The 26,996-nt window shown below is 38.1% G+C and overlaps 2 non-coding genes across 2 annotated transcripts; one reads left to right on the top strand and one right to left on the bottom strand.

The window, feature by feature from the left end:
- Positions 1–1,422: 1,422 nt before the first annotated feature.
- Positions 1,423–1,530, top strand: LOC148546366 (small nucleolar RNA R71). Its single transcript, XR_015900757.1, has one exon. It is a non-coding gene; the product is annotated as a small nucleolar RNA R71 (small nucleolar RNA).
- A 20,968-nt stretch (positions 1,531–22,498) lies between these two features.
- LOC148546365 (small nucleolar RNA R71) lies at positions 22,499–22,606 on the bottom strand. Its single transcript, XR_015901487.1, has one exon. It is a non-coding gene; the product is annotated as a small nucleolar RNA R71 (small nucleolar RNA).
- Positions 22,607–26,996: the final 4,390 nt, after the last annotated feature.

Here is a 26,996-nt window from a genome sequence, read left to right as displayed (position 1 = left end):
AGCTCTTGCTGTGGCCAGGAAAGGTCTTCCTAGGATGATGGATTCATCCTCTTCCTTTCCAGTATCGAGGACTATGAAATCAGCAGGGATGTAAAGGCCTTCAACCTTTACTAACACGTCCTCTACTTGTACATAAGCCTATTTTCTTGAACTGTTTGCCATCTCTAATGAGATTTTAGCAGCTTGCACCCCATAGATTCCCAGTTTCTCTATTACAGAGAGGGGCATGAGGTTTATTCCTGAACCAAGGTCACACAGAGCCTTAAAGATCATGGTGCCTATGGTGCAGGGTATTATGAACTTTCCAGGATCCTGTCTCTTCTGAGGCAATGTCAGTTGATCCAGATCACTTAGTTCATTGATGAACAAGGGAGGTTCAACTTCCCAAGTATCAATGCCAAATAATTTGGCATTCAGCTTCATGATTGCACCAAGAAACTTGGCAGTTTGCTCTTCAGTAACATCCTCATTCTCTTCAGAAGAGGAATATTCATCAGAGCTCATGAAGGGCATAAGGAGGTTCAATGGAATCTCTATGGTCTCTAGATGAGCCTCAGAGTCCTTTGGTTCCTCAGAGGGAAGCTCCTTATTGATCACTGGACGTCCCAGGAGGTCTTCCTCGTTGGGATTCACGTCCTCCACTCCCCTTGTAGGTTCGGCCATGGTGCTTATGTCAATGGCCTTGCACTCTCCTTTTGGGTTCTCTTCTGTATTGCTTGGGAGAGTACTGGGAGGGATTTCAGTGATCCTTTTACTCAGCTAGCCCACTTGTGCTTCCAAATTTCTAATGGAAGATCTTGTTTCATTCATGAAACTTACAGTGGCCTTAGACAGATCAGAGACTAAATTTGCCAGATTAGAAGTATTTTGTTCAGAGTTCTCTGTCTGTTGCTGAGTGGATGATGGAAAAGGCTTGCTGTTGCTAAACCTGTTTCTTCCACCATTATTAAAGCCTTGTTGAGGCTTTTGATCCTTCCATGAGAAATTTGGATTATTTCTCCATGATGAGTTATAGGTGTTTCCATAAGGTTCACCTAAGTAATTCACCTCTGCTATTGCAGGGCTCTCAAGATCATAAGCTTCTTCTTCATAAGAAGATTCTTGAGTACTGTTGGATGCAGCTTGCATTCCATTCAGACTCTGAGAAATCATATTGACTTGCTGAGTCAATATTTTATTCTGAGCCAATATGGCATTCAGAGTATCAACTTCAAGAACTCCCTTCTTCATAGGCGTCCCATTATTCACAGGATTCCTTTCAGAAGTGTACATGAACTGGTTATTAGCAACCATGTCAATGAGTTCTTGAGCTTCTGCAGGCGTTTTCTTTAGGTGAATGGATCCACCTGCAGAAGTGTCCAGTGACATCTTTGATAGCTCAAATAAACCATCATAGAATATATCCAGGATGGTCCATTCTGAAAGCATGTCAGAAGGACACTTTTTGGTCAACTGTTTGTATCTTTCCCAAGCTTCATAGAGGGATTCACCTTCTTTCTGTCTGAAGGTTTGAACATCAGCTCTAAGCTTGCTCAGCTTTTGAGGAGGAAAGTACTTGGCTAAGAAAGCCGTGACCAGCTTATCCCAAGAGTTCAGGCTGTCTTTGGGTTGAGAATCCAACCATAATCTAGCTCTGTCTCTTACAGCAAAAGGGAAAAGCATGAGCCTGTAGACTTCAGGATCTACTCCATTAGTCTTAACAGTATCACATATCTGCAAGAATTCAGTTAAGAACTGAAAAGGATCTTCAGATGGAAGTCCATGAAACTTGCAGTTCTGCTGCATCAGAGAAACTAATTGAGGTTTCAGCTCAAAGTTGTTTGCTCCAATGGCAGGAATGGAGATGCTTCTTCCATGTAAATTGGAATTAGGTGCAGTAAAGTCACCAAGCATCTTCCTTACATTATTATTATTTTCGGCTGCCATCTCCTCTTCTTGTTCGAAAATTTCTGCAAGGTTATCTCTGGATTGTTGTAATTTAGCTTCTCTTAATTTTCTCTTCAGAGTCCTTTCAGGTTCTGGATCTGTTTCAACAAGAATGTTCTTGTCCTTGCTCCTGCTCATATGACAAAGAAGAGGGCACAGAAAAAATAATAATAATAATAATAGAGATCCTTTATACCACAGTATAGGGATCCTTGTGTGAGTAGAAGAAGAGGGGAAGACAAAGGATGTAATGTAATGGAAGAAACACAACTGTGAGGAGGGTTGAGATGTGAGATGAGATGTTAGTAGATGAATAAATAAATAGAATAAGATGAGAGAGAAGGAATTTTTGAAAATAATTTTTGAAAAAGAGTTAGTGATTTTTGAAAATAGTTTTTGAAAAATGTTAGTAATTTTCGAAAATTAAGATTTAAAAATTAAAATAATTAATAAATTAAAAAGAAATTTTGAAAAAGGGGGAAGATATTTTCGAAAATGAGAGAGAGAGTTAGTTAGGTAGTTTTGAAAAAGTTAAGAAACAAACAAAAAGTTAGTTAGTTAGTTGAAACAAATTTGAAAATCAATTTGGAAAAGATAAGAAGTTAGGAAGTTAGAGAAGATATTTTGAAATCAAATTTTTGAAAAAGGTAAGATAAGAAGATATTTTAGAAAGATATGATAGGAATTAATTTTGAAAAAGATTTGATTTTTAAAATCACAATTAATGACTTGATTCACAAGAAATCACAAGATATGATTCTAGAACTTAAAGTTTGAATCTTTCTTAACAAGCAAGTAACAAACTTCAAATTTTTGAATCAAAACATTAATTGATTATGTTATTTTCGAAAATTTAATATAAAAATAAGAAAAAGATTTTTGAAAAATATTTTTAGAATTTTCGAAAATAACTAAGAATTTTGAAAAAGATTTGATTTTTGAAAAAGATTTTGAAAAAGATAAGATTTTCAAATTGAAAATTTGATTTGACTCATAAGAAACAACTTGATTTTAAAAATTTTTAAAAAAGTCAACTCAAATTTTCGAATTTGATGAGAGAAAAAGGGAAAGATATTTTTTTGATTTTTGAATTTTTATGATGAGAGAGAAAAACACTAAAAAGATGCAATGCATGAAATTTTTAGATCAAAACATGTGATGCATGCAAGAATGCTATGAATGTCAAGATGAACACCAAGAACACTATGAATGTCAAGATGAACATCATAGACACAATTTTGAAAAATTTTTGATGCAAAGAAAACATGTAAGACACCAAACTTAGAAATCTTTCATGTTTAGACTCTAAGAAACAAAAAATGCATATGAAAAACAAGAAAAGACACAAAACATGAAATCATCAAGATCAAACAAGAAGACTTACCAAGAACAACTTGAAGATCACGAAGAACACTATGAATGCATGATATTTTCGAAAAATGCAGGATGCATATGCAAGTGACACCAAACTTATGATATGACTCAAGACTCAAACAAGAAACACAAAATATTTTTTTGATTTTTATGATTTTCTAATTTTTTTTGGATTTTTTTCGAAAATTATATGAAAAAGAAAAAATAAGGATTCCAAAATTTTTAACATGAATTCCAGGAATCTTGTATTCTTAATCTAAAGCTTCAGTCCAGGAATTAGACATGGCTCACTAGCCAGCCAAGCTTTCAATGAAAGCTCCGGTCCAAAACACTAGACATGGCCAATGGCCAGCTAAGCTTCAGCATGTAATTCAGACATGACATGTCTGACATACCCTACAGTCGTGTAACAGCTGATGGTTGGAAGCCTCAGTCCAAAAGAATTTAGACATGGCTTTTACAGCCAGCCAGGCTTCACATGCTTCATGAAACACTAGAATTCATTCTTAAAAATTTTGAAGCCATAGAATAATTTATTTTTGAAAACATTTTTATTATTTTTTTTTCGAAAACATATGAGAAAATTTTAGAAATATTTTTGAAAAATTTTTGAAAATAAAATAAAAAGAAAATTACCTAATCTGAGCAACAAGATGAACCGTCAGTTGTCCAAACTCGAACAATCCCCGGCAACGGCGCCAAAAACTTGGTGCACGAAATTGTGATGTCCAGGCTCGAACAATCCCTGGCAACGTGAGCAACTTGGTACGCGTAATCATGATTACACTTTAATGATGTAAAATTCATGGCTCTTTCTTTCCCTGGCAATGGCGCCAAGAACATGGTGCCAATACCATGGTTCACAACTTCGATACAACTAACCAGCAAGTGCACTGGGTCGTCCAAGTAATACCTTACATGAGTAAGGGTCGAATCCCACGGAGATTGTTGGTATGAAGCAAGCTATGGTCACCTTGCAAATCTCAGTTAGGCAGATATAAATTGATAATGGTGTTTTCGAATTTAATATAATAAAATAGGGATAGAAATACTTATGTAATTAATTGGTGAGAATTTCAGATAAGCGAATGGAGATGCTTTCGTTCCTCTGAACCTCTGCTTTCCTGCTATCTTCATCCAATCAGTCTTACTCCTTTCCATGGCTGGCTTTATGCAAGGGCATCACCGTTGTCAGTGGCTACATCCCCTCCTCTCAGTGAAAAATATGCTCACATGCTCTGTCACAGCACGGCTAATCATCTGTCGGTTCTCGATCATGCTGGAATAGGATTCACCCTCCTTTTGCGTCTGTCACTAACGCCCAGCACTCGCGAGTTTGAAGCTCGTCACAGTCATTCAATCATTGAATCCTACTCGGAATACCACAGACAAGGTTTAGACTTTCCGGATTCTCTTGAATGCCGCCATCATTCTAGCTTACGCCACGAAGATTCTGGTTAGGAGATCTAAGAGATATTCATTCTAGCTTATTTCATGTAGAACGGAAGTGTTTGTCAGGCACGTGTTCATAGGGGAGAATGGTGATGAGCGTCACACATAATCATCACCTTCATCACGTTCTTGGGTGCGAATGGATATCTTAGAAGCGAAATAAGATGAATTGAATAGAAAACAGTAGTACTTTGCATTAATCTTTGAGGAACAGCAGAGCTCCACACCTTAATCTATGGAGTGTAGAAACTCTTACCGTATGAAAATACATAAGTGAAGGTCCAGGCATGGCTGAGAGGGCCAGCCCCCAAAACATGATCACAGGATCAAAATACAATCCAGGATGTCTAATACAATAGTGAAAGGTCCTATTTATAATAAACTAGCTACTAGGGTTTACATGAGTAAGTAATTGATGCATAAATCCACTTCCGGGGCCCACTTGGTGTGTGTTTGGGCTGAGCTTGAGTGTTGCACGTGTAGAGGTTTTTCTTGGAGTTGAACGCCAGCTTTTGTGCCAGTTTGGGCGTTCAACTCTGGTTTTGGCTCCTTTTCTGGCGCTGGACGCCAGATTTGGGTAGAAAGCTGGCGTTGAATGCCAGTTTACGTCATCTATTCTTGGCCAAAGTATGGACTATTATACATTGCTGGAATGCCCTGGATGTCTACTTTCCAACGCAATTGGAAACGCGCCATTTAGAGTTCTGTAGCTCCAGAAAATCCACTTTGAGTGCAGGGAGGTCAGAATCCAACAGCATCAGCAGTCCTTCTTCAACCTCTGAATCTGATTTCTGCTCAAGTCCCTCAATTTCAGCCAGAAAATACCTGAAATCACAGAAAAACACACAAACTCAAAGTAAAGTCCAGAAATGTGAATTTAACATAAAAACTAATGAAAACATCCCTAAAAGTAACTAGATCCTACTAAAAACATACTAAAAACAATGCCAAAAAGCGTATAAATTATCCGCTCATCAACAAGCAAAAATTTAAGTTTAGTGTTCTGATGAGCGGATATTTTATACGCTTTTTGGCATTATTTTCATATAGTTTTCATTATGTTTTGTTTAAGTTTTATTATGTTTTCATAGGTTTTAGTGAAAAATTCACATTTTTAGATTCTACTTTGAGTTTGTGTGTTTTATGGTGATTTCAGGTATTTTCTGGCTGAAATTGAGGAGCTTGAGCAAAAGTTTGATTTAGAAGCAGAGAAAGGACTGCAGATGCTGTCAGGATATGACCTCCGTGCACTCGAAGGAGCTTTTCTGGAGCTACAGAAGTCCAAATGACGCGCTCTCAACGACTCTGGGAAGCTAACATCCAGGGCTTTTTAGAAATATATAATAGTTTATGCTTTTCTTTGGAAATGAAGGCCCAAAACTGGCATTCTACGCCAGCCACCAGCCCAATTCCTGGCGTCCAGCGCCCACAGGGGAGCAGCCGGCGTCCAACGCCCAGGATGGAGTCCTTAGCCAGCGTTCAACGCACCTAAAGGGGTACTAGCTCGTGGGAAACACTCAAGATCATCCTAAACACTCACCAAGTGGGCCCCAGAAGTAGATTTTCGCACTACAAGACTAGTTTATCTTATTTTCTGTAATCTTTAGTTACTAGACTAGTATAAATATAACAAAGATCACCATTGTTAAAGACTTTTGACTTTTAGATCTTTGCCCATTCGAATACTATTATGTACAGTATGAGTCACTAACCTCCTAAGGTTAAGGTTAGGAGCTCTGCTGAGTTTCATGGATCAATAATATTATTGTTTTCATTCAATATGTCTGATTCTATTCTCTTATGCAACCTCGTTCTTTATCTTATGAATTGAGGGTGACCCGTGACAATCACCCTTGTTGTACATGGGTTCCGTGCGATTCCTGACCCAGATAGCGTTGAACTAAAGCTAGAGATTGCATTGTGGATTCCAACAGAGCATCTAAGCAACTTTGGATATGTGACATATAATCCCATTGACTATGGGTGCGTGAGGTCTCTGTGGCGTTAAGGCTAGAGTCAGAGAAGCAGAACTTTCTGATCCAGAAGATCTGCCTTGTCTGTGGCACCTTGAGTAAGATCGTGAAGGGGAGTGGATTGCTTAGAGCTTCATCTGCTGCTACAGTGAGAAACTTAGAGGTGGCTTGATGAGAGGACATGAGTCACTTCAACATGGTGGATTGCTGTAGAAGAGGAGGTTAACTTGATGAGAGGACATGAGTTAATCACTTACGGCTGCCATTGAAGGAATCAGAAGGTTATTAGAGAAGACAGTAAGAAAAGTTAATCCGGAAAGACAAAGCATATCGAAGCCTCAACCGTTCTCATACCATTGAATAATTATCTATCTAGTAACGTTCTATTTATCTGTTTTTATATGCTTTTCGTGACAAACTATAATTTCTATCTGCCTAACTAAGATTTGCAAGGTATCCACTGCTTGCTCAAACCAACAATCTCCGTGGGATCGATCCTCACTCACCTGAGGTATTACTTGGACGACCCGATATACTTGCCGGTCTATCTGTGCAAATTCTATGGGAGCCAGTTTCGCGCACCAAGTTTTTGGCGCCGTTGCCGGGGATTGCTCGGATTTGACAAACTACCGGATTATCTTGTTGCTTAGATTAGGTACTTTTTAATTTTGTTTTGAGTCTTTTGTTTTCTTTTTCAAAAAAATAAAAAAATTTTCAAAAATATTTGCTTTTCTTTCTGATATTTATCTTTTTGTTTGAGTCTTTGTTCTTGTTCTTGTTAAAGTTTCGAACTTTCTTGCTTTCTTTTAAAAAAATTTTCAAAAATAGTGTCTTTTGTTTGAGTCTAGTGTCAATTCTTAAGTTTGGTGTCCTTTGTATATTCTTTGTTTCCTTTGAATTTTCGAAATTGTTCTTAGTGTTCTTTCTTGGTATTCAAGTTGTTCTTGTTTTTTTTTCTTGTTTTGATCTTAAAAGTTTTAAGTTTGGTGTCTTTTGGTGTTTGTTTTCTTAATTTTCAAAATCTTGTGTCTTTTGATCTAAAAATTTTAAGTTTGGTGTCTTGTAGTTGTTTTTCTCTTTCTTCATTAATTCAAAAAATAAAAAAGATCTTTTCTATCTTTATTTCAAAATTTTTCAAAAATTTTTACAAAAAATTCAAATTTTAATTTCAAAATCATTATCTTATCTTATCTTAATTTCAAATTTCAAATTTCAAATCTTATCTTTTTAAAATAATTTTCAAATCTTTTCTTTTAATTGTGATTCTATCTTATCTTGTCTTTCTTTTAAAACTTAAAATTCAAAACTTTTTCAAATCTTTATCTTATCTTTTGTTATCTTTCATTAAATTTCAAATCATTATCTTATCTTATCTTAAATTTGAATTTCAAAATAAAATCTTTTCAAAAACCAAATCTTTTTCAAATGTTTATCTTATCTTGTTTCCAATTCAAAATTCAAAATTTAAAATTCAATTTTCAAAATTCAAATTTCAAATTTCAAAATCAAATCTTTTTCAAATTTTCTAGCTTATCTTGTTTTTAAATCTTTCTTAATTAGTTACTTGTTTTCTCTTTCTTCTTTTTCAAAACTTCTTAACTAATTCCTCTCTCTTCTATTTTCGAAAATCTCTTACTTCCTTCTCTCTCTTCTTTTTCAAAATTCATCATTCAATTTTAAAATCTTTTTAGTTAATTAGCTTTTATTTTCAAATTCAATTAATACATAAAATAAAAACAAAAATATTTTAATTCTAGTTTTCCTTTTTACTTCTTAACATCCAATCTTTCCTACCTTTCTTCACCATGAACCCAAATGGGAATGAACAGTTCAAAAGAACTTTGGGATCCTACATGGCCCCCACTCCTAAATTCTATGGGAGAAGTATTAGTATACCTCCCATTGGAGCAAGTAATTTTGAGCTAAATCCTCAGCTTATTATTCTAGTGCAGCAAACCTGCTAGTACTCTGGACTTCCACAGGAAAAATCTACTGAGTTCCTGGCTAACTTTTTACAAATTGCTGATACAGTACACACTGAGAGAGTAGATCAGAATGTCTACAGACTACTACTCTTTTCCTTTGCTGGATGAGATCAAGCAAAGAGGTGGTTAGATAACCAACCCAAATCTAGCTTGAAAACATGGAAATAGCTAGTAGACAAGTTTCTGAATCAATACTTTCCCTCAAGAAAATTGACCCAGTTAAGGATGGACATCTAAGGTTTCAAGTAAGAGAATAATAAATCTCTTTATGATGACTGGGAGAGGTATAGAAGAATGGTGAGGAAATGCCCCATTGAAATATTTTCAAAATGGGTGCAGTTAGACATCTTTTATTTTGGCCTCACAGACATGGCTAGCATGTCTCTAGACCACTCTGCTGGTGGGTCTATACATATGAGGAAAACAATTGAAGAGGCTCACAAACTTATTGAGACAGTTGCCATGATCCAGTATCTGTAGTTGGTTAATGAGACTTCCCTAAAAGGAGAGGTTAAGGCAGTATCTACTAAATCTAACCCTCCAGAACAGGATGGCCCATTGACTCAGCAGCTGCACGCCCTTGCACAGCAGCTGCTGAAGTTGCAAGAGGCTTTGCGAGAAACTCAAGCTTCTAAAAGGAATGTAGAAGCCCAGCTGAGTCAAAAAAGGCAGCACTAATCTAAGCAGATAAGAGATGAATGTCAGGCAATCCAACTGAGGAGTGGGAAAACATTGAACACCCAACCTCAGAGCAACAGGGAACCAGAAGAAGAAAAGCTAATAGAGGACAACCAGACTACTGTCCAAAATACCTCTGAGGATGCTGCATGTCCAAGGGGGAATGTCATTGCATTCAACGCCAAGAAGGGGTGCCCACTCCTGGCGTTGAACGCCCAAATGGGGGAAATATACTTAGCATTCAATGGCAAGAAGGGATATCCACCCTTGGTATTAAACGCCCACAAGGGAACAGTGTTCATGGCGTTGAACGCCAGGAAGGGGGCAGCAAGGGCGTTGAAAGCCCAACCAGGGATGGTCAGACACATGCAAATGCTGATAAGGCCCTTCCTAAGCAAGCTACTAACCCCCCTTCCAATTTTGTAGGCATTCAACCTACATCAACCAAGGTTGATGAGTATAGGACCAAGATTCCATATCCTCAGAAGCTCCGCCAAGCGGAAAAAGATAAACAGTTTGCCCGCTTTGTGGATTATCTCAAGACACTTGAGATTAAGATCCCTTTTGCAGAGGCTCTTGAGCAGATACCTTCTTATGCCAAGTTCATGAAAGACATCTTAAGTCATAAGAAGGATTGAAGAGAGGCAAAAACAGTCCTCCTCACTGAAGAATCCAGTGCAGTAATTCAAAAGAGCTTACTAGAGAAACTCAAAGATCCTGGGAGCTTTATGATACTCTGCACCTTAGGGGATGCTTGCACAAAGACAGCCCTATGTGATATAGGAGCAAGTATTAACTTAATACCTGCATCACTAATAAAGAAACTCTGTTTAACTCATGAAGTTAAACTAACCCGCGTATGTCTTCAACTTGCTGATGGCTCTGTGAAGCTTTCATCAGGCGTGATTGAGGACATGATTGTTAGAGTTAGACCCTTTGCTTTCCCCACAAACTTTGTGGTACTGGAAATGGATGAGCATAAGAGTGAAACCCTTATTCTCAGAAGACCCTTCCTAGCTACAGGACAGACTCTCATTGACGTTCAGAAGGGGGAAGTGACCCTGAGAGTCAATGAGGATAATTTCGTACTAAATACTGTCAAAGACATGTAGCATCTAGATACCCCAGAGGAATGCATGAGTGTTGACATCATTGATTCCCTGGTGGAAGAAGTGAATATGGCTGAGGGGCTCGAAGAAGAGTTGAATGACATCTTTTATGATGCTTAGCCAGATTTAGATGAGGCAGAGGAAATAAAGGAGCCTCTGAAAACTCCTAAGGGGGAAGACAAGCCTCCTACACTCGAGCTCAAGCCATTACCATCCTCCTTGAAATATGCATTTCTTAGAGATGGGGATACTTATCCTGTGATTATAAGATCTGCCTTAGAGCCACAGGAAGAAAAAGCACTAATCCAAGTGCTAAAAACACACAAGACAGCTCTTGGGTGGACAATAAGTGACCTTAAGGGCATTAGCCCAACCCGAGGCATGCACAAGATCCTGCTGGAGGATGACGCCAAACCAGTGGTACAACTACAAAGGCGACTTAATCCAGCCATGAAGGAAGTGGTGCAAAAGGAAGTCACAAAGTTATGGGAGGCTGGGATTATTTATCCCATCTCTGACAGTCCCTGGGTGAGCCCTGTTCAAGTTGTTCCCAAGAAGGGAGGCATGACAGTGGTTCATAATGAAAAGAATGAACTGATTCCTACAAGGACAGTTACAGGGTGGCGTATGTACAATGACTATAGAAGGCTCAATAATGCCACCAGAAAGGATCATTTTTCTTTACCATTCATAGATCAAATGCTACAGAGACTAGCAGGGCATGCATTTTATTGTTTCCTAGATGGTTATTCCAGTTACAATCAGATTGCAGTAGATCTACATGATAAAAAAAAGACAACATTTACATGCCCATATGGTGTGTTTGCTTATAGGCGGATGCCATTTGGCCTGTGCAATGCACCTACCACCTTTCAGAGATGTATACTCTCCATCTTCTCTGACATGGTGGAGAAGTTCTTTGAAGTATTCATGGATGACTTCTCTGTCTTTGGAGACTCATTTGACTCCTGCCTTGACCATCTGGCCCTAGTTCTCAAACGATGCCAAGAGAGAAACCTGGTTTTAAACTAGAAAAATGTCACTTCATGGTGATTGAAGGGATTATTCTTGGGCATCGGATTTTGAACAAAGGAATAGTGGTAGATCAAGCTAAGGTGGAGGTAATTGAGCAGTTACCACCACCCACTAATGTCAAAGGAATCAGAAGTTTCCTGGGACATGCAGGATTCTACAGGAGATTTATTAAAGATTTTTCTAAAATCGCTAAACCCCTGTGCAACTTACTAACTACCGACACTCCATTTGTCTTTGACCAAGAGTGTCTACAGGCCTTTGAGACTCTGAAAGTTAAGCTTATCACTGCGCCTATCATCTCTGTACCCAACTGGGACTTACCATTCGAATTGATATGTGACGCCAGTGACCATGCCATTGGTGCAGTCCTGGGGCAGAGGCACGACAAGCTTCTGCATGTTGTTTATTATGCCAGCCTATTCTAAATGACACGCAGAAGAGCTACACTACCACAGAGAAGGAATTACTTGCTGTGGTTTATGCCATTGACAAGTTCAGGTCCTATCTAGTAGGATCTAAGGTCATTATCTACACTAACCATGCTGCTCTCAAATATCTACTCACAAAGCAGGATTCTAAGCCCAGGTTGATAAGATGGGTATTACTCCTGCAAGAGTTTGATATAGAAATCAGAGATAGAAAATGGGTCAGAAAATGAAGTGGCTGACCACTTATCTCGAATTGAACCAGTAGAAGGGACATCTCCTCCCTCTACTGAGGTGTCTGAAACCTTTCCGGATGAGCAACTCTTTGCAATCTGGACAACACCTTGGTTTGTAGACATTGTAAATTACACGGCTATAAGATTCATCCCCATGGAATATAGTAGGCAGTAAGCCCGAACGCTCATTCATGATGCTAGATACTACTTGTGGGATGAACTATATCTCTTTAAGAGATGCTCGGATGGAATCATCCACTGCTGTGTGTTCGAAGAAGAGGCACATAAAATCCTATGGCATTGCCATGGCTTCGATTTTGTAGGACACTTTGGAGGAGAGCGAACAGCTACTAAAGTTCTATAAAGTGGATTCTACTGGCCCACACTCTTTAAGGATTCCCGAGAGTTTGTCCGTCGCTGTGATAGTTGCCAAAGGGCTGGCAATCTCCCTCATGGTCACGACATGCCTCAGCAAGGAATCCTAGAGATTGAGCTGTTTGATGTATGGGGAATAGACTTCATGGGTCCTTTCCCACCTTCATAATCAAACACCTATATCCTTGTGGTAATAGATTATGTGTCTAAATGTGTTAAAGCAGTTGCATCACCCACAAATGACACTAGAGTAGTGATGAAGTTCCTCCAGAAGAACATGTTTAGTAGGTTTGGTGTCCCTCAGACACTAATCAGTGATGAAGGAACTTATTTCTGCAACAAACAGCTTGATTGTGTGCTAAGCTGATATGGAGTTCACCATAAAATGGCCACCCCATATCATCCATGGATGAATGGGCAAGGTGAAGTCTAAAATAGAGAATTAAAGAGAATCCTGGAAAGAACGGTGAATACCTCTAGAAAGGATTGGGCAAGAAAGCTTGATGATGCACTCTAGGCATACAGAACAGCTTTCAAGACCCCCTATAGGAACATCACCATATCAATTGGTGTATGGGAAGGCATGCCACCTACCAGTAGAGCTAGAACACAAGACCTACTGGGCAACCAAACTCCTAAACCTTGATGCAAAGGCAGCAGGAGAGAAACGGTTGCTCCAACTAAATGAGTTGGATGAATTCCGTCTCGCTGCATTTGAGAATGCAAAGATTTATAAAGAAAGGGCCAAGAAGTGGCATGACAAAAATATTTCTTCCAGAGTCTTTGAACCTGGGCAGAAAGTTCTGCTCTTCAATTCTATACTAAAGCTCTTCCCTGGAAAGCTTAAGTTACGTTGGACAGGACCCTTCCTGATCACTAATGTATCACCCTATGGTCACATGAACTCCAGTGCAATTACTCTGATAAACGATTTACTGTTAATGGCCAGATAGTGAAACATTACTTGGGTGGTGAGATTGAGCAAGACAAATCCACCCTATTGCTGACATGAGTGCAGTACCGTCAAGCTAGTGACGTTAAAGAAGCGCTTGTTGGGAGGCAACCCAACTATAATTAAAGTTATTTATGTTTTTCATTAAGTTTATTCAAGTTATCTCAGTTTAATTTTTTTTGCATTTGTTTAAGTTTGTGATCATGTGCAGTGATTAGAACAGAAACAAAAATAGTTAGAGCAGAAAACAGAAAACCCTAGGGAAGGCCCCTTACTGGCATTGAACATCAGGCAAGTGGGAAAGAGGGGCGTTGAACGGCCCCATGAGGTAGCAAGACTGGTACACCAACCAGGAGGTTCTGGTTGGGTGTTAAACGCCCCCAAGGTGAAGCAATCCTGGCATTGAACGCCAGCCAGGGAGCACTGGCTGGGCGTTCAACACCTTGAAGGGGGAGGTAAGACTGGCGTTGAACGCCAGCCAGGGAGCACTGGCTGGATTTTCAACGCCGTGAGAGGAAGAGCAACCTGGTGTTGAATGCCAGAATGGATGCCAATCTGGGCGTTCAACGCCCATAAGGGATGAGCAGCCTAGCGTTGAACGCCAGAATGGATGCCATTCTGGGTAAGGAGGATGTTCACTTTTTCAAAACACATCTTTTCTATATCTTATATTTTTAAATCATATCTTCTAAATAAGAATCTTTTAAATTTCATCTTTTAATTTCAAATTCCCTTCAATCTAAAATCTTTTCAAATCTTTTTGAATTCTTTTTCAAATCTTTTTCAAAACCTCATATCTCTTTCAACTCCTTTTCAAGTTTTTTTTTTCAAATTTCATATCATTTTCAATTTCTTTTCAAATCTTTTTATTTAACTTTAAAATCTTTTTCATAACTTATATATTATCTTTTTATCTTTTTCATATCTTTTGATTTTAAAAACTTATCTTTTTCTATCTCTTACTAAAGTGTGAATCATATCTTATTTATCTTTTATCTAAATTTAATTTCGAAATCCCACCCTCCCCATCCCTATTTATACCATTCAGTCACATTCAAATTTCTCTTCTCCTCTTCATCTTTTTTCTTCTCTTTTGCTCGAGGATGAGCAAACTTTTTAAGTTTGGTGTGGAAAGAGCCTTTCCTTCTCACTCTATTCGAATTCCATGGCTCCAAAAAGTGGAAATTCCACTTCAAGAAGCAAGAAAGAAGACAACCAAATAGTTGTTTTCAAACCTGTTAGATTCTATACAAAGCAGCATGAAGACATTTATTATAAAATAATGTGCAAGAGGACAATGATCCCGTAAACCAAATTTAAATTAAAAGAAGATGAGTACCCGAAGATCCAAGAGCAAATTCGGAAGAGAGGTTGGGAGATTCTAGCTGATCCTGAGATCAATTTTAGAATAACAATGATCCATGAATTCTATGAAAATCTGTGAATGACAGATAAGCAAAAGAAAAATGGACAAGGATTCCATACTTTTCGCACCATGGTGCAAGGGAAGACTCTCTATTTTCATCTTGACAAGGTGAGAGAGATTTTCAAGTTACCTCCCCAAAAGGATGATCTAGAATCCTTTAATAGGAGGGTGGTGGCTAATCTAAAGTTGGATCAGATTCTAGAAGACATAAGTGGATCAACAACACAAAAGTTAATCCAAACCAACTAAGAAGAGTAGATCTTAAACCAGATGCTAGGGATTGGTTGGATTTCATTGGGCATTCCATACTCCCTACTAGTAACCATTCCAAAGTTACCATTAGAAAGGTTGTGATGATTCACTGCATTATGATGGCGAATGAGGTGGAAGTCCACCAACTGATTCCTTTTGAGCTATATAAGGTTGAAAACAGGATGTCAACTCAAGCTAGATTGGCCTATCCAAACCACATCTTTCGCTTGTGTAAAGAGGCTGGAGTCATGATTAACAAAGGCTCATTTATCCCAGCAGAAAGCCCAATCACCAAGCAAGTGATGGAAAGTGCCCAAAAAATAGCTGATCAACCAAAAAAAAGGCACCTGAGCCTCAAGAGATCCCTCCGATTGAATATTAGACCCAGCTGGAAGCATCTGTTGCACAATTGTAAACCACCTTGGATCAGTTAAGAGAAGAGCAAAAAGATCATACTAGCATGCTTTGCAAACTGGTCAAGGAACAAGAAATGCAGGGGCATGAGCTAAAGAACTGAAGCATAAAAAATTATCCCCTGACGAGCCTAACGCCTCCCATGATTAAGGTGGTTAAGTTCCACCTCCCTATTTCTATGGCTATTCTAATTTCTATTTCTTATGTTTAGATTCACATGATCACTAGTAGTCTTTAAGTTTTTATTTTTGTCTTTTAATTAAATAACTGCATGAATATTATTAGGATTTAAGTTTTTATTTTCCAATTAGTTATAAAATGTTCCTCTTATCATCTCATTGAACTTAATAAAATTTTTTTAGAAGCAGTAATGATACATAAATTTCAAATTTAATATTAAGAATAGTTCAATTATTTGATGTGGTGGCATTGCTTTTGTTTTCTGAATGCATGGATGAACAATGCATATTTGATGTTGGAGTTAAGAATGTTAGCTCTTGAAAGAATGAGAATAAAAGAGAATATTATTGGAAATCTAAAAAATCCAAAAATTGATTCTTGAAGCAAGAAAAAGCAGCAAAAAGCTAAAAAAAAGCAGAAAAAGAAATAAAAAGTAGAAAAAGCCAATAGCTCTTTAAACCAAAAGGCAAGAGCAAAAAGCCAATAGCTCTTAAAACCAAAAGGCAAGAGCAAGGATCCAAGGCTTTGAGCATCAATGGTTAGGAGGGCCTAAAAGAAAAATCTTAGCCTAGGCAATTTAAATGAGCTGCTTCCCTAACTATATGCTTATGGTGCGAATGTGTCAAGTGAAAAGCTTGAGACTGAGCAGTTAAAGTCGTGGTCCAAAGCAAAGAGTGTGCTTAAGAACTCTGGACACCACTGGCTGGGGATTCTAGCAAAGCTGAATCACAATCCTAAGGGTTCACCCAGTTAAAGTGTCTGTGACATTTATGTATCCGGTGGTAATACTGGAAAACAAAGTGCTTAGGGTCACGGCCAAGACTCTAAAGAAGTTGTGTTCAAGAATAAAAAAAAACTTAACTAAGAGAATCAATAGTATCATTTGGATTCTAAGTTCCTAAAGATGCCAATAATTCTGAGCTTCAATTGAAAGTGAGATGCCAAAACTATTCAGAAGCAAAAAGCTACTAGTCCCGCTCATCTAATTGAAACTGAGCTTCATTGAAAACTCTGAGATTTATTACATCCTTCTATGTCTTTTTATCCTACTCCGTTTTTGGTTGCTTGGGGACAAGCAACAGTTTAAGTTTGGTGTTTTGATGAGCGGATATTTTATACGCTTTTTGGCATAGTTTTCATTATGTTTTGTTTAAGTTTTATTGTGTTTTCATAGGTTTTAGTGCAAAATTCACATTTTTGGATTCTACTTTGAATTTGTATGTTTTATGGTGATTTCAAGTATTTTTTGGCTGAAATTGAGGAGCTTGAGCAAAAGTCTGATTCAGAAGTAGAGAAATGACTGCAGATGCTGTCAGGATCTGACCTCTGTGCACTCGAAGGATAATATGGAAAGCTAACATCTAGGGCTTTCAAGAAATATATAATAGTCCATACTTTGTTTTGGAAATGAAGGCCCAAAACAGGCGTTCAACGCCAGCCACCAGCCCTATTCCTGGCGTCCAGCGCCCGCAGGGGAGCAGCTGGTATCCACGCCCAGGTTGGAGTCCCTAGCCAGCGTTCAATGCCCCTAAGGGGTACTAGCTCGTGAAAAACACTCAAGCTCAGCCCAAACACTCACCAAGTGGGCCCCAGAAGTGGATTTTCGCACTACAAGACTAGTTTATCTTATTTTCTGTAATCCTTAGTTACTAGACTAGTATAAATATAACAAAGATCACCACTGTTAAAGACTTTTGACTTTTAGGTAGCATTTTGTTTTCGGAGATAGGTGTAAGAACTGGGTTTTTTACGAATAAAATAATTTAAATGCCTAAATTAAGTTATGGAAAGTTAGAATGAGAATTTGGGGATTTCAATATGATTTTTGGACTCAGTAAGTCCTTCTGAGCCAGAAAATGTGTTTTCTGCGAAAAACCGTGAAAAACCGCAAATCGGTAGTTGAACCGGTCAAATCGGTTTAAGTCTGTCCGATTCTGTGCGAGAAAAAGTGAAAACAGTCGAAAATCCTAGAAACATATTAGGAATGGAAAATCGGGCGTTAATGTTAAAGGTTTGGCCCAAAGTTAGGCTGAACGGGCTAAAAATGCTAACGGGTTGGACCGGGCCCGAGTTGGGTCCAAACCCAACATATAAAAGCATTCTTTAATGAGCCTTAAGCTCATTTTCAGCAATCCACAAAGAAAGGGGCGCTGGTTATGAAAGAAGAGAGGAAGAAGGAAGTGGCACTATTCACCTCCACCTTCCGGGAGCCATATCTTGAGCTACGGAGTTCCGATTGACGAGCCGTTTATGGCCACGTGAAGCTCTCGATGAGTTCTTCCTTTCTATTTAAAGAAGTCTGGTAAGATCTCTCTTTTCATGCTCCAGTTTCGTGCCCTAAGTTCTGTTCGTTTTTGGGTTTAGTTTTTGAGTAGATTTTGTGATTTTGCTTGTTTAGGTGATCTCTAGTAGCGGAAAATTGATGGATTTTATCCCTACTCATGTTGGATAAGGTAATGTTTCACTAAACCCTTGTGTTTAGTTGTTTTATGTATCTTAGGTTTTGATTTTGGTGATATATGTGTTATTAGTTTGAGCTTTGGTGTTGGTTGGAGTTGCTTGAGGCTTTGGATCAAGTTTGGTGGTTTCGTTTTGGTGTTTGGAGCGTTTGAAAGTCGGCCAAGGTATAATTTCGGTTTTCTTTATGTAATATGTAATGTTTCTAGAAACTTAGGCTAGTTGACCCTAAGATAGGATTGAATGATATTGGTGTTTGAATAATTATATGTGAGTGGATGTAATTATTGGGTATATTGGATTATTGTGGTTGATGATGATTATTGGGGATTGTTGTGTTAATGAGTATTGATGATTTGTGTTGTTGATGAGGGTTGTTGATATGGTTGATGAGTGATGAGCGGATAATTTAAACGCTTTTTGGCATTGTTTTTAGTATGTTTTTCGTAGGATCTAGTTACTTTTAGGGATGTTTTTATTAGTTTTTATGTTAAATTCACATTTCTGGACTTTACTATGAGTTTGTGTGTTTTTCTATGATTTCAGGTATTTTCTGGCTGAAATTGAGGGACTTGAGCAAAAATCAGATCTAGAGGTTGAAGAAGGACTGCAGATGCTGTTGGATTCTGACCTCCCTGCACTCAAAGTGGATTTTCTAGAGCTACAGAACTCCAAATGGCGCGCTTCCAATTGCGTTGGAAAGTTTCCATACTTTGAATAAGGATTGACGACGTAAACTGGAGTTCAATTCCAGTTCCATGCTGCAGTCTGGCGTCCAGCGCCAGAAACAAGTTACAAACTGGCGTTCAACTCCAAGAATGACCTCTCCACGTGTAAACTTCAAGCTCAGGCCAAGCACACACCAAGTGGGCCCCGGAAGTGGATTTCTACATCATTTACTCAATTCTGTAAACCCTAGTAACTAGTTTAGTATAAATAGGACTTTTTTACTATTGTATTTACATCTTATGATTTTTAGTTCAACTTTGGATCATATTGATCACGTTGGGGGCTGGCCATTCGGCCATGCCTGAACCTTCATCACTTATGTATTTTTAACGGTAGAGTTTCTGCACTCCATAGATTAAGGTGTGGAGCTCTGCTGTTCCTCATGATTTAATGCAAAGTACTACTGTTTTTCTATTCAATTCAACTTATTCCGCTTTTAAGATATCCATTCGCGCCCAAGAACATGATGAATGTGATGATTATGTGACACTCATCATCATTCTCACTTATGAACGCGTGCCTGACAAACACTCCCGTTCTACATGCAAACAAGCTAGAATGAGTATCTCTTAGATATCTAATACAGAGGACCGAGTCCGAGATATTAGAATCTTCGTGGTATAAGTTAGAACCCATGGATGGCCATTCCTGAGATCCGGAAAGTCTAAACCTTGTCTGTGGTATTCCGAGTAGGATCTGGGAAGGGATGGCTGTGACGAACTTCAAACTCGCGAGTGCTGGGCGTAGTGACAGACGCAAAAGGAGGGTGAATCCTATTCCAGTATGATCGAGAACCTCCAGATGATTAGCCGTGCCGTGACAGAGCATTTGGACCTTTTTCACAGAGAGGATGGGATGTAGCCATTGACAACGGTGATGCCTTACAGAAAGCTTGCCATGGAAAGGAGTAGGAATGATTGGATGAAGACAGCAGGAAAGCAGAGGTTCAGAGGAACGAAAGCATCTCTATACGCTTATCTGAAATTCTCACCAATGATTTACATAAGTATTTCTATCTTTATTTTCTGTTTATTTATTATTATTATTCGAAAACTCCATAACCATTTGATATCCGCCTGACTGAGATTTACAAGATGACCACTGCTTGCTTCATACCAACAATCTCCGTGGGATCGACCCTTACTCACGTAAGGTTTTATTACTTGGACGACCTAGTGCACTTGCTGGTTAGTTGTATCGAAGTTGTGAATGAAAAACGATTTATTAAGACGTGCGTACTGAGTTTTTGGCGCCGTTACCTGAGATCACAATTTCTTGCACCAAGTTTTTGGTGCCGTTGCCGGGGATTGTTCGAGTTTGGACAACTAACGGTTCATCTTGTTGCTCAGATTAGGTAATTTTCTTTTTGTTTTATTTTCAAAAAAAAAAAAAAATTTTTCCCTTTGTTTTCGAAAATTATTTTAAAATTTTTAAGAATGAATTCTAAAGTTTCAAAATGGTATGCTGAAGTTTGGCTGGCCATCAAGCTTTAGACTAACCTGGTATGATTCCTGGAATCTTGATTGAGGACTTTGAATTCATTGCTTCCTTTTCCCTATATGTTTTCAAAAAAATAAAAATATACAAAAATCCAAAAAAATTAATAAAATCATAAAAATAAAAAATATTTTATGTTGTTTGTTTGAGTCTTGAGTCAATTTTTAAGTTTGGTGTCATTTGCATTTTTTTAAAAAAAAATTTATGCATTTTTCGAAAATTCATGCATTCATAGTGTTCTTCATGATCTTCAAGTTGTTCTTGGTAAGTCTTCTTGTTTGATCTTCATATTTTCTTGTTTTGTGTCTTTTGTTGTTTTTCATGTGCATCTTTGCATTCATAGTGTCTAAGCATTAAAGATTTCTAAGTTTGGTGTCTTGCATGTTTTCTTTTCTTGAAAATTTTTCAAAAATAAGTTCTTGGTGTTCATCTTGACATTCAAAGTGTTCTTGGTGTTCAATCTTGACATTCATAGTGTTCTTGCATGCATCACATGTTTTGATCCAAAATTTTGTCTTTTTGATGTTTTTCTCTTTCATCATTAAAAATTCAAAAATAAAAAAAAATATCTTTCCCTTTTTCACTCATAAATTTTCGAAAATTTGAGTTGACTTTTTCAAAACTTTTTAAAATTTAGTTGTTTCTTATGAGTCAAATCAAATTTTCAATTTAAAAATCTTATCTTTTTCAAAATCTTTTTTCAAAAATCATATCTTTTTCATTTTTCTTATTTATTTTTGAAAATTCTAAAAATATTTTTTCAAAAATTTTTTTCTTAATTTTATCTCATAATTTTCGAAAATATTATCAACAATTAATGTTTTGATTCAAAAATTTCAAGTTTGTTACTTTCTTGTTAAGAAAGATTCAAACTTTAAGTTCTAGAATTATATCTTGTGATTACTTGTAAGTCAAGTCATTAATTTTGATTTTAAAATTCAAATCTTTTTCAAAATTAATTTTAATCATATCTTTCTATCATATCTTTTTAAATCATATCTTTTCCAAAAAAAAAATTTTAAAATATCTTTTCTAACTTCTTATTTTCTTATATTTTCAAAATTGATTTTCAAATCTTTTTCAACTAACTAATTGACTTTTTGTTTGTTTCTTATCTTTTTCAAAACCACCTAACTACTCTTCCCTCTCTAATTTTCGAAAATACCTTTCTCTTTTTCAAAAATTCTTTTTAATTAATTAATTGTTTTAAATTTTAATTTTAATTTTATTTCCCTTTTAATTTTCGAAAATCATCAACTCCTTTTCAAAAATTATTTACGAAAATTTCTCTCTCTCATCTTCTTGTATTTATTTAATTACTTACTAACACTTCTCTTCATCTCATATCTCTGCTCCTATCCTCGCCCTTGTGTTTGGATTATCCATTCTTCTTCACTCTTATTCCCTTTCTTCTTCTACTAGCAATAAGGAACCTCTTTACTGTAACATAGAGGATTCCTCTTCCTTTCTTGTTCTCTTCTCTTTCATATGAGCAGGAACAAGGAAAAGGGCATTCTTGTTGAAGCTGATCCAGAACCTGAAAGGACTCTGAAGAGAAAACTAAGAGAAGCTAAATTATAACAATCCAGAGACAACCTTACTGAAATTTTCGAACAAGAAAAGGAGATGGCAGACGCACCTAACAACAATAATGTAAGGAGGATGCTTGGTGACTTTACTGCACCTCATTCCAATTTACATGGAAGAAGCATCTCCATCCATGCCATTGGAGCAAACAACTGAGCTTAAACCTCAATTAGTTTCTCTGATGCAACAGAACTGCAAGTTTCATGGACTTCCATCTGAAGATCCTTTTCAGTTCTTAACTGAATTCTTGCAGATATGTGACACTGTTAAGACTAATGGAGTAGATCCTGAAGTCTACAAGCTCATGCTTTTCCCTTTTGCTGTAAGAGACAGAGCTAGAATATGGTTGGATTCTCAACCTAAAGATAGCCTAAACTCTTGGGATAAGCTAGTCACGGCTTTCTTAGCCAAGTTTTTTCCTCCTCAAAAGCTCAGTAAGCTTAGAGTGGATGTTCAAACCTTCAGACAGAAGGAAGGTGAATCCCTCTATGAAGCTTGGGAGAGATACAAGCAACTGACCAAAAAGTATCCTTCTGACATGCTTTCAGAATGGACCATCCTGGATATATTCTATGATGGTTTATCTGAGCTATCAAAGATGTCATTGGATACTTCTGCAGGTGGATCCATTCACCTAAAGAAAACGCCTGCAGAAGCCCAAGAACTCATTGACATGGTTGCTAACAACCAGTTTATGTACACTTCTAAGAGGAATCCTGTAAGTGATGGGACACCTCAAAGGAAGGGAGTTCTTGAAATTGATACTCTGAATGACATATTGGCTCAGAATAAACTATTGACTCAGCAAGTCAATATGATTTCTCAGAGTCTGAATGGAATGCAAGCTGCATCCAACAATACTCAAGAGGCATCTTCTGAAGAAGAAGCTTATGATCCTGAGAACCCTGCAATAGCAGAGGTGAATTACATGGGTGAACCCTATGGAAACATCTATAATCCCTCATGGAGAAATCACCCAAATCTCTCATGGAAGGATCAACAAAAGCCTCAACAAGGCTTTAATAATGGTGGAAGAAACAGGTTTAATAGTAGTAAACCTTTTCCATCATCCACTCAGCAACAGACAGAGAATTCTGAGCAGAATCCATCTAGCTTAGAAAATTTAGTCTCTGATCTATCTAAGGCCACTCTAAGTTTCATGAATGAAACAAGGTCATCCATTAGAAATTTGGAGGCACAAGTGGGCCAGCTGAGTAATAAGATCACAGAAACCCCTCCTAGTACTCTCCCAAGCAATATAGAAGAGAATCCAAAGAGAGATTGCAAGGCCATTGATATAACCATCATGGCCAAATCCAAGGAGGAAGGGGAGGACGTGAATCCCAAGGAGGAAGACCTCCTGAGATGTCCAGTGATCAACAAGGAGTTTCCCTTTGAGGAACCAAAGGAATTTGAGGCTCATTTAGAGACTATAGAGATTCTATTGAACCTCCTTATGCCATTCATGAGCTCTGATGAGTATTCTTCTTCTGAAGAGAATGAAGATGTTACCGAAGAGCAAGTTGCCAAGTACCTTGGTGCAATCATGAAGCTGAATGCCAAATTATTTGGTAATGAGACTTGGGAAGATGAACCTCCCTTGCTCACCAATGAACTGAGTGATCTGGATCAACTGAGATTACCTCAGAAGAAACAGGATCCTGGAAAGTTCTTAATACCTTGCACCATAGGCACCATGACCTTTGAGAAGGCTCTATGTGACCTGGGGTCAGGAATAAACCTCATGCCACTCTCTGTAATGGAGAAACTGGGAATCTTTGAGGTACAAGCTACTAGAATCTCATTAGAGATGGCAGACAATTCCAGAAAATAGGCTTATGGACAAGTAGAGGACATGTTAGTAAAGGTTGAAGGCCTTTACATCCCTGCTGATTTTATAATCCTAGATACTAGGAAGGATGAGGATGAATCCATCATCCTTGGAAGACCCTTCCTAGCCACAGCAAGAGCTGTGATTGATGTGGACAGAGAAGAATTGATCCTTCAACTAAATGAGGACAACCTTGTATTTAAAACTCAAGGATATCTCTCTATAACCATGGAGAGGAAGCATGAAAAGCTTCTCTCACTGCAGAGTCAACCAGAGCCCCCATAGTCAAACTCTAAGTTTGGTGTTGGGAGGCCACAACCAAACTCTAAGTTTGGTGTTGAACTCCCATATCCAAACTCTAAGTTTGGTGTTGGGAAGTCTCAACAATGCTCTAAACATCTGTGAGGCTCCATGAGAGCTCACTGTCAAGCTATTGACATTAAAGAAGCGCTTGTTGGGAGGCAACCCAATTTTTATTTATCTAATTTTATTTTCATTCTTATTGTTCTTTCATGTTTTATTAGGTTCATGATCATGTGGAGTCACAAAATAAATAGAAAAATTAAAAACAGAATCAAAAACAGCAGAAGAAAAATCACACCCTGGAGGAAGGACTTACTGGTGTTTAAACGCCAGTAAGGAGCATCTGGCTGGAATTCAACGCCAGAACAAAGCATGGATCTGGCGTTGAACGCCAGAAACAAGCAACATCCTGGCATTCAGACGCCAGGAATGCACACTGAGGAAGGGTGGCGCTGAACGCCAGAAACAAGCATAGAACTGGCGTTCAACGCCAGAAACATGCTGCATCTGGGCGTTGAACGCCCAGAACAAGCATCAATTTGGCGTTTAAACGCCAGAATTGCATGCAAAGGCATTTTACATGCCTCAATGGTGCAGAGATGTAAATCCTTGACACCTCAGGATCTGTGGACCCCACAGGATCATCTCAGCATCTGTGGACCCCACAGGATCCCCACCTACCTCCACTCATACTCTCCCCTCTTCTCATTCATCCTCTCTTCCCAATAAACACCTTTTCCTAAAACCCTTCACTAATCACCTCAATCTCTCTCTTCCCTATTACCCATTCATCATTCACATCCATCCAATCTTCCCCATAAACCTACCTCATAAACCCCACCTACCTTCAAAATTCAAAATCACTTTCCCACCCAAACCCACCCCATATGGCCGAACCTTAACCCCTTTCCTTCCACTATATAAACCTCTCCATTCTTCTTCATTCTCACACAACACAACCCTCTCTCTCTCTCTTCCATATCTTCTTCTTCTTTTCTTTCTTCTCTTGCTCGAGGGCGAGCAATATTCTAAGTTTGGTGTGGTAAAAAGCATAAGCTTTTTGTTTTTCCATTACCATTGATGGCACCTAAGACCGGAGAATCCTCTAGAAAAGGGAAAAGGAAGACAAAAGCTTCCACCTCCGAGTCATGGAAGATGGAAAGATTCATCTCCAAAGCCCATCAAGACCACTTCTATGATGTTGTGGCCAAGAAGAAGGTGATCCCCGAGGTCCCTTTCAAACTCAAGAAAATGAGTATCCGGAAATCCGACATGAGATCCATAGAAGAGGTTGGGAAGTTCTAACAAACCCCATCCAACAAGTCGGAATTCTAATGGTTCAAGAGTTCTATGCTAATGCATGGATCACTAGGAACCATGATCGAAGTAAGAACCCGAACCCAAAGAATTATCTCACCATGGTTCGGGGGAAATACTTAGATTTTAGTCCAGAAAATGTGAGGTTGGCGTTCAACTTGCCAATGATGGAAGAGAATGCACGCCCCTACACAAGAAGAGTCAACTTTGATCAAAGATTGGACCAAGTCCTCATGGACATATGTGTGGAAGGAGCTCAATGGAAGATTGACTCAAAAGGCAAACCGGTTCAACTGAGAAGACTGGACCTTAAGCCTGTAGCTAGAGGATGGTTGGAGTTCATTCAACGCTCAATCATCCCCACTAGCAACCGGTCTGAAGTTACAATAGACCGGGCCATCATGATCTATAGCATCATGATTGGGGAGGAAGTGGAGGTTCATGAGATTATACCTCAATAACTCTACAAGGTGGCTGACAAGTCCTCCACTATGGCAAGGTTAGCCTTTCCTCATCTCATTTGCCACCTATGCAATTCGGCTGTGATTGACATAGAGGGAGATATCCTCATTGAAGAGGACAAGCCTATCATTAAGAAAAGGATAGAGAAAACAAGAGAGCCTATTCATGGATCTCAAGAGACGCAGGAAAAAGCTCATCACCAAGAAATCCTTGAGATGCCTCAAGGGATGCACTTTCCTCCACAGAATTTTTGGGAGCAAATCAACACCTCCCTAGGAGAATTAAGTTCCAACATGGGACAGTTAAGGGTGGAACATCAAGAAAACTCCATCATCCTTCATAAAATTAGAGAAGATCAAAGAGCAATGAGGGAGGAGCAACAAAGACAAGGAAGAGACATAGAAGAGCTCAAGGACATCATTAGTTCCTCAAGAAGGAAACGCCATCATCACTAAAGTGGACTCATTCCTTGTTCTCAAATTTTCTGTTTTTCGTTTTCTTTATGTTAAGTGCTTATCTATGTTAGTGTCTTATTACATGATCATTAGTATTTAGTAACTTTGTCTTAAAGTTATGAATGTCCTATGAATCCATCACCTCTCTTAAATGAAAAATGTTTTTAATTCAAAAGAACAAGAAGTACATGAGTTTTGAACTTATCCTTGAACTCAGTTTAATTATATTGATGTGGTGACAATACTTTTTGTTTTCTGAATGAATGCTTGAACAGTGCATATGTCTCTTGAAGTTGTTGTTTAAGAATGTTAAATATGTTGGCTCTTGAAGGAATGATGAACAGGAGAAATGTTATTTGATAATCTGAAAAATCATAAAAATGATTCTTGAAGCAAGAAAAAGCAGTGAATACAAAAGCTTGCAGAAAAAAAAAATATATGCGAAAAAAAATAATAGAAAGAAAAAGAAAAAGCAAGCAGAAAAAGCCAAAAGCTCTTAAAAACCAAAAGGCAAGAGCAAAAAGCCAATAACCCTTAAAACCAAAAGGCAAGGGTAAATAAAAAGG

This window comes from Arachis ipaensis, chromosome B9 (genome assembly GCF_059453495.1).
Source record: "Arachis ipaensis isolate K30076 ecotype BB chromosome B9, ASM5945349v1, whole genome shotgun sequence".
Taxonomy (NCBI): Eukaryota; Viridiplantae; Streptophyta; class Magnoliopsida; order Fabales; family Fabaceae; genus Arachis; species Arachis ipaensis.
This window is presented reverse-complemented; position numbering and strand designations above follow the sequence as displayed.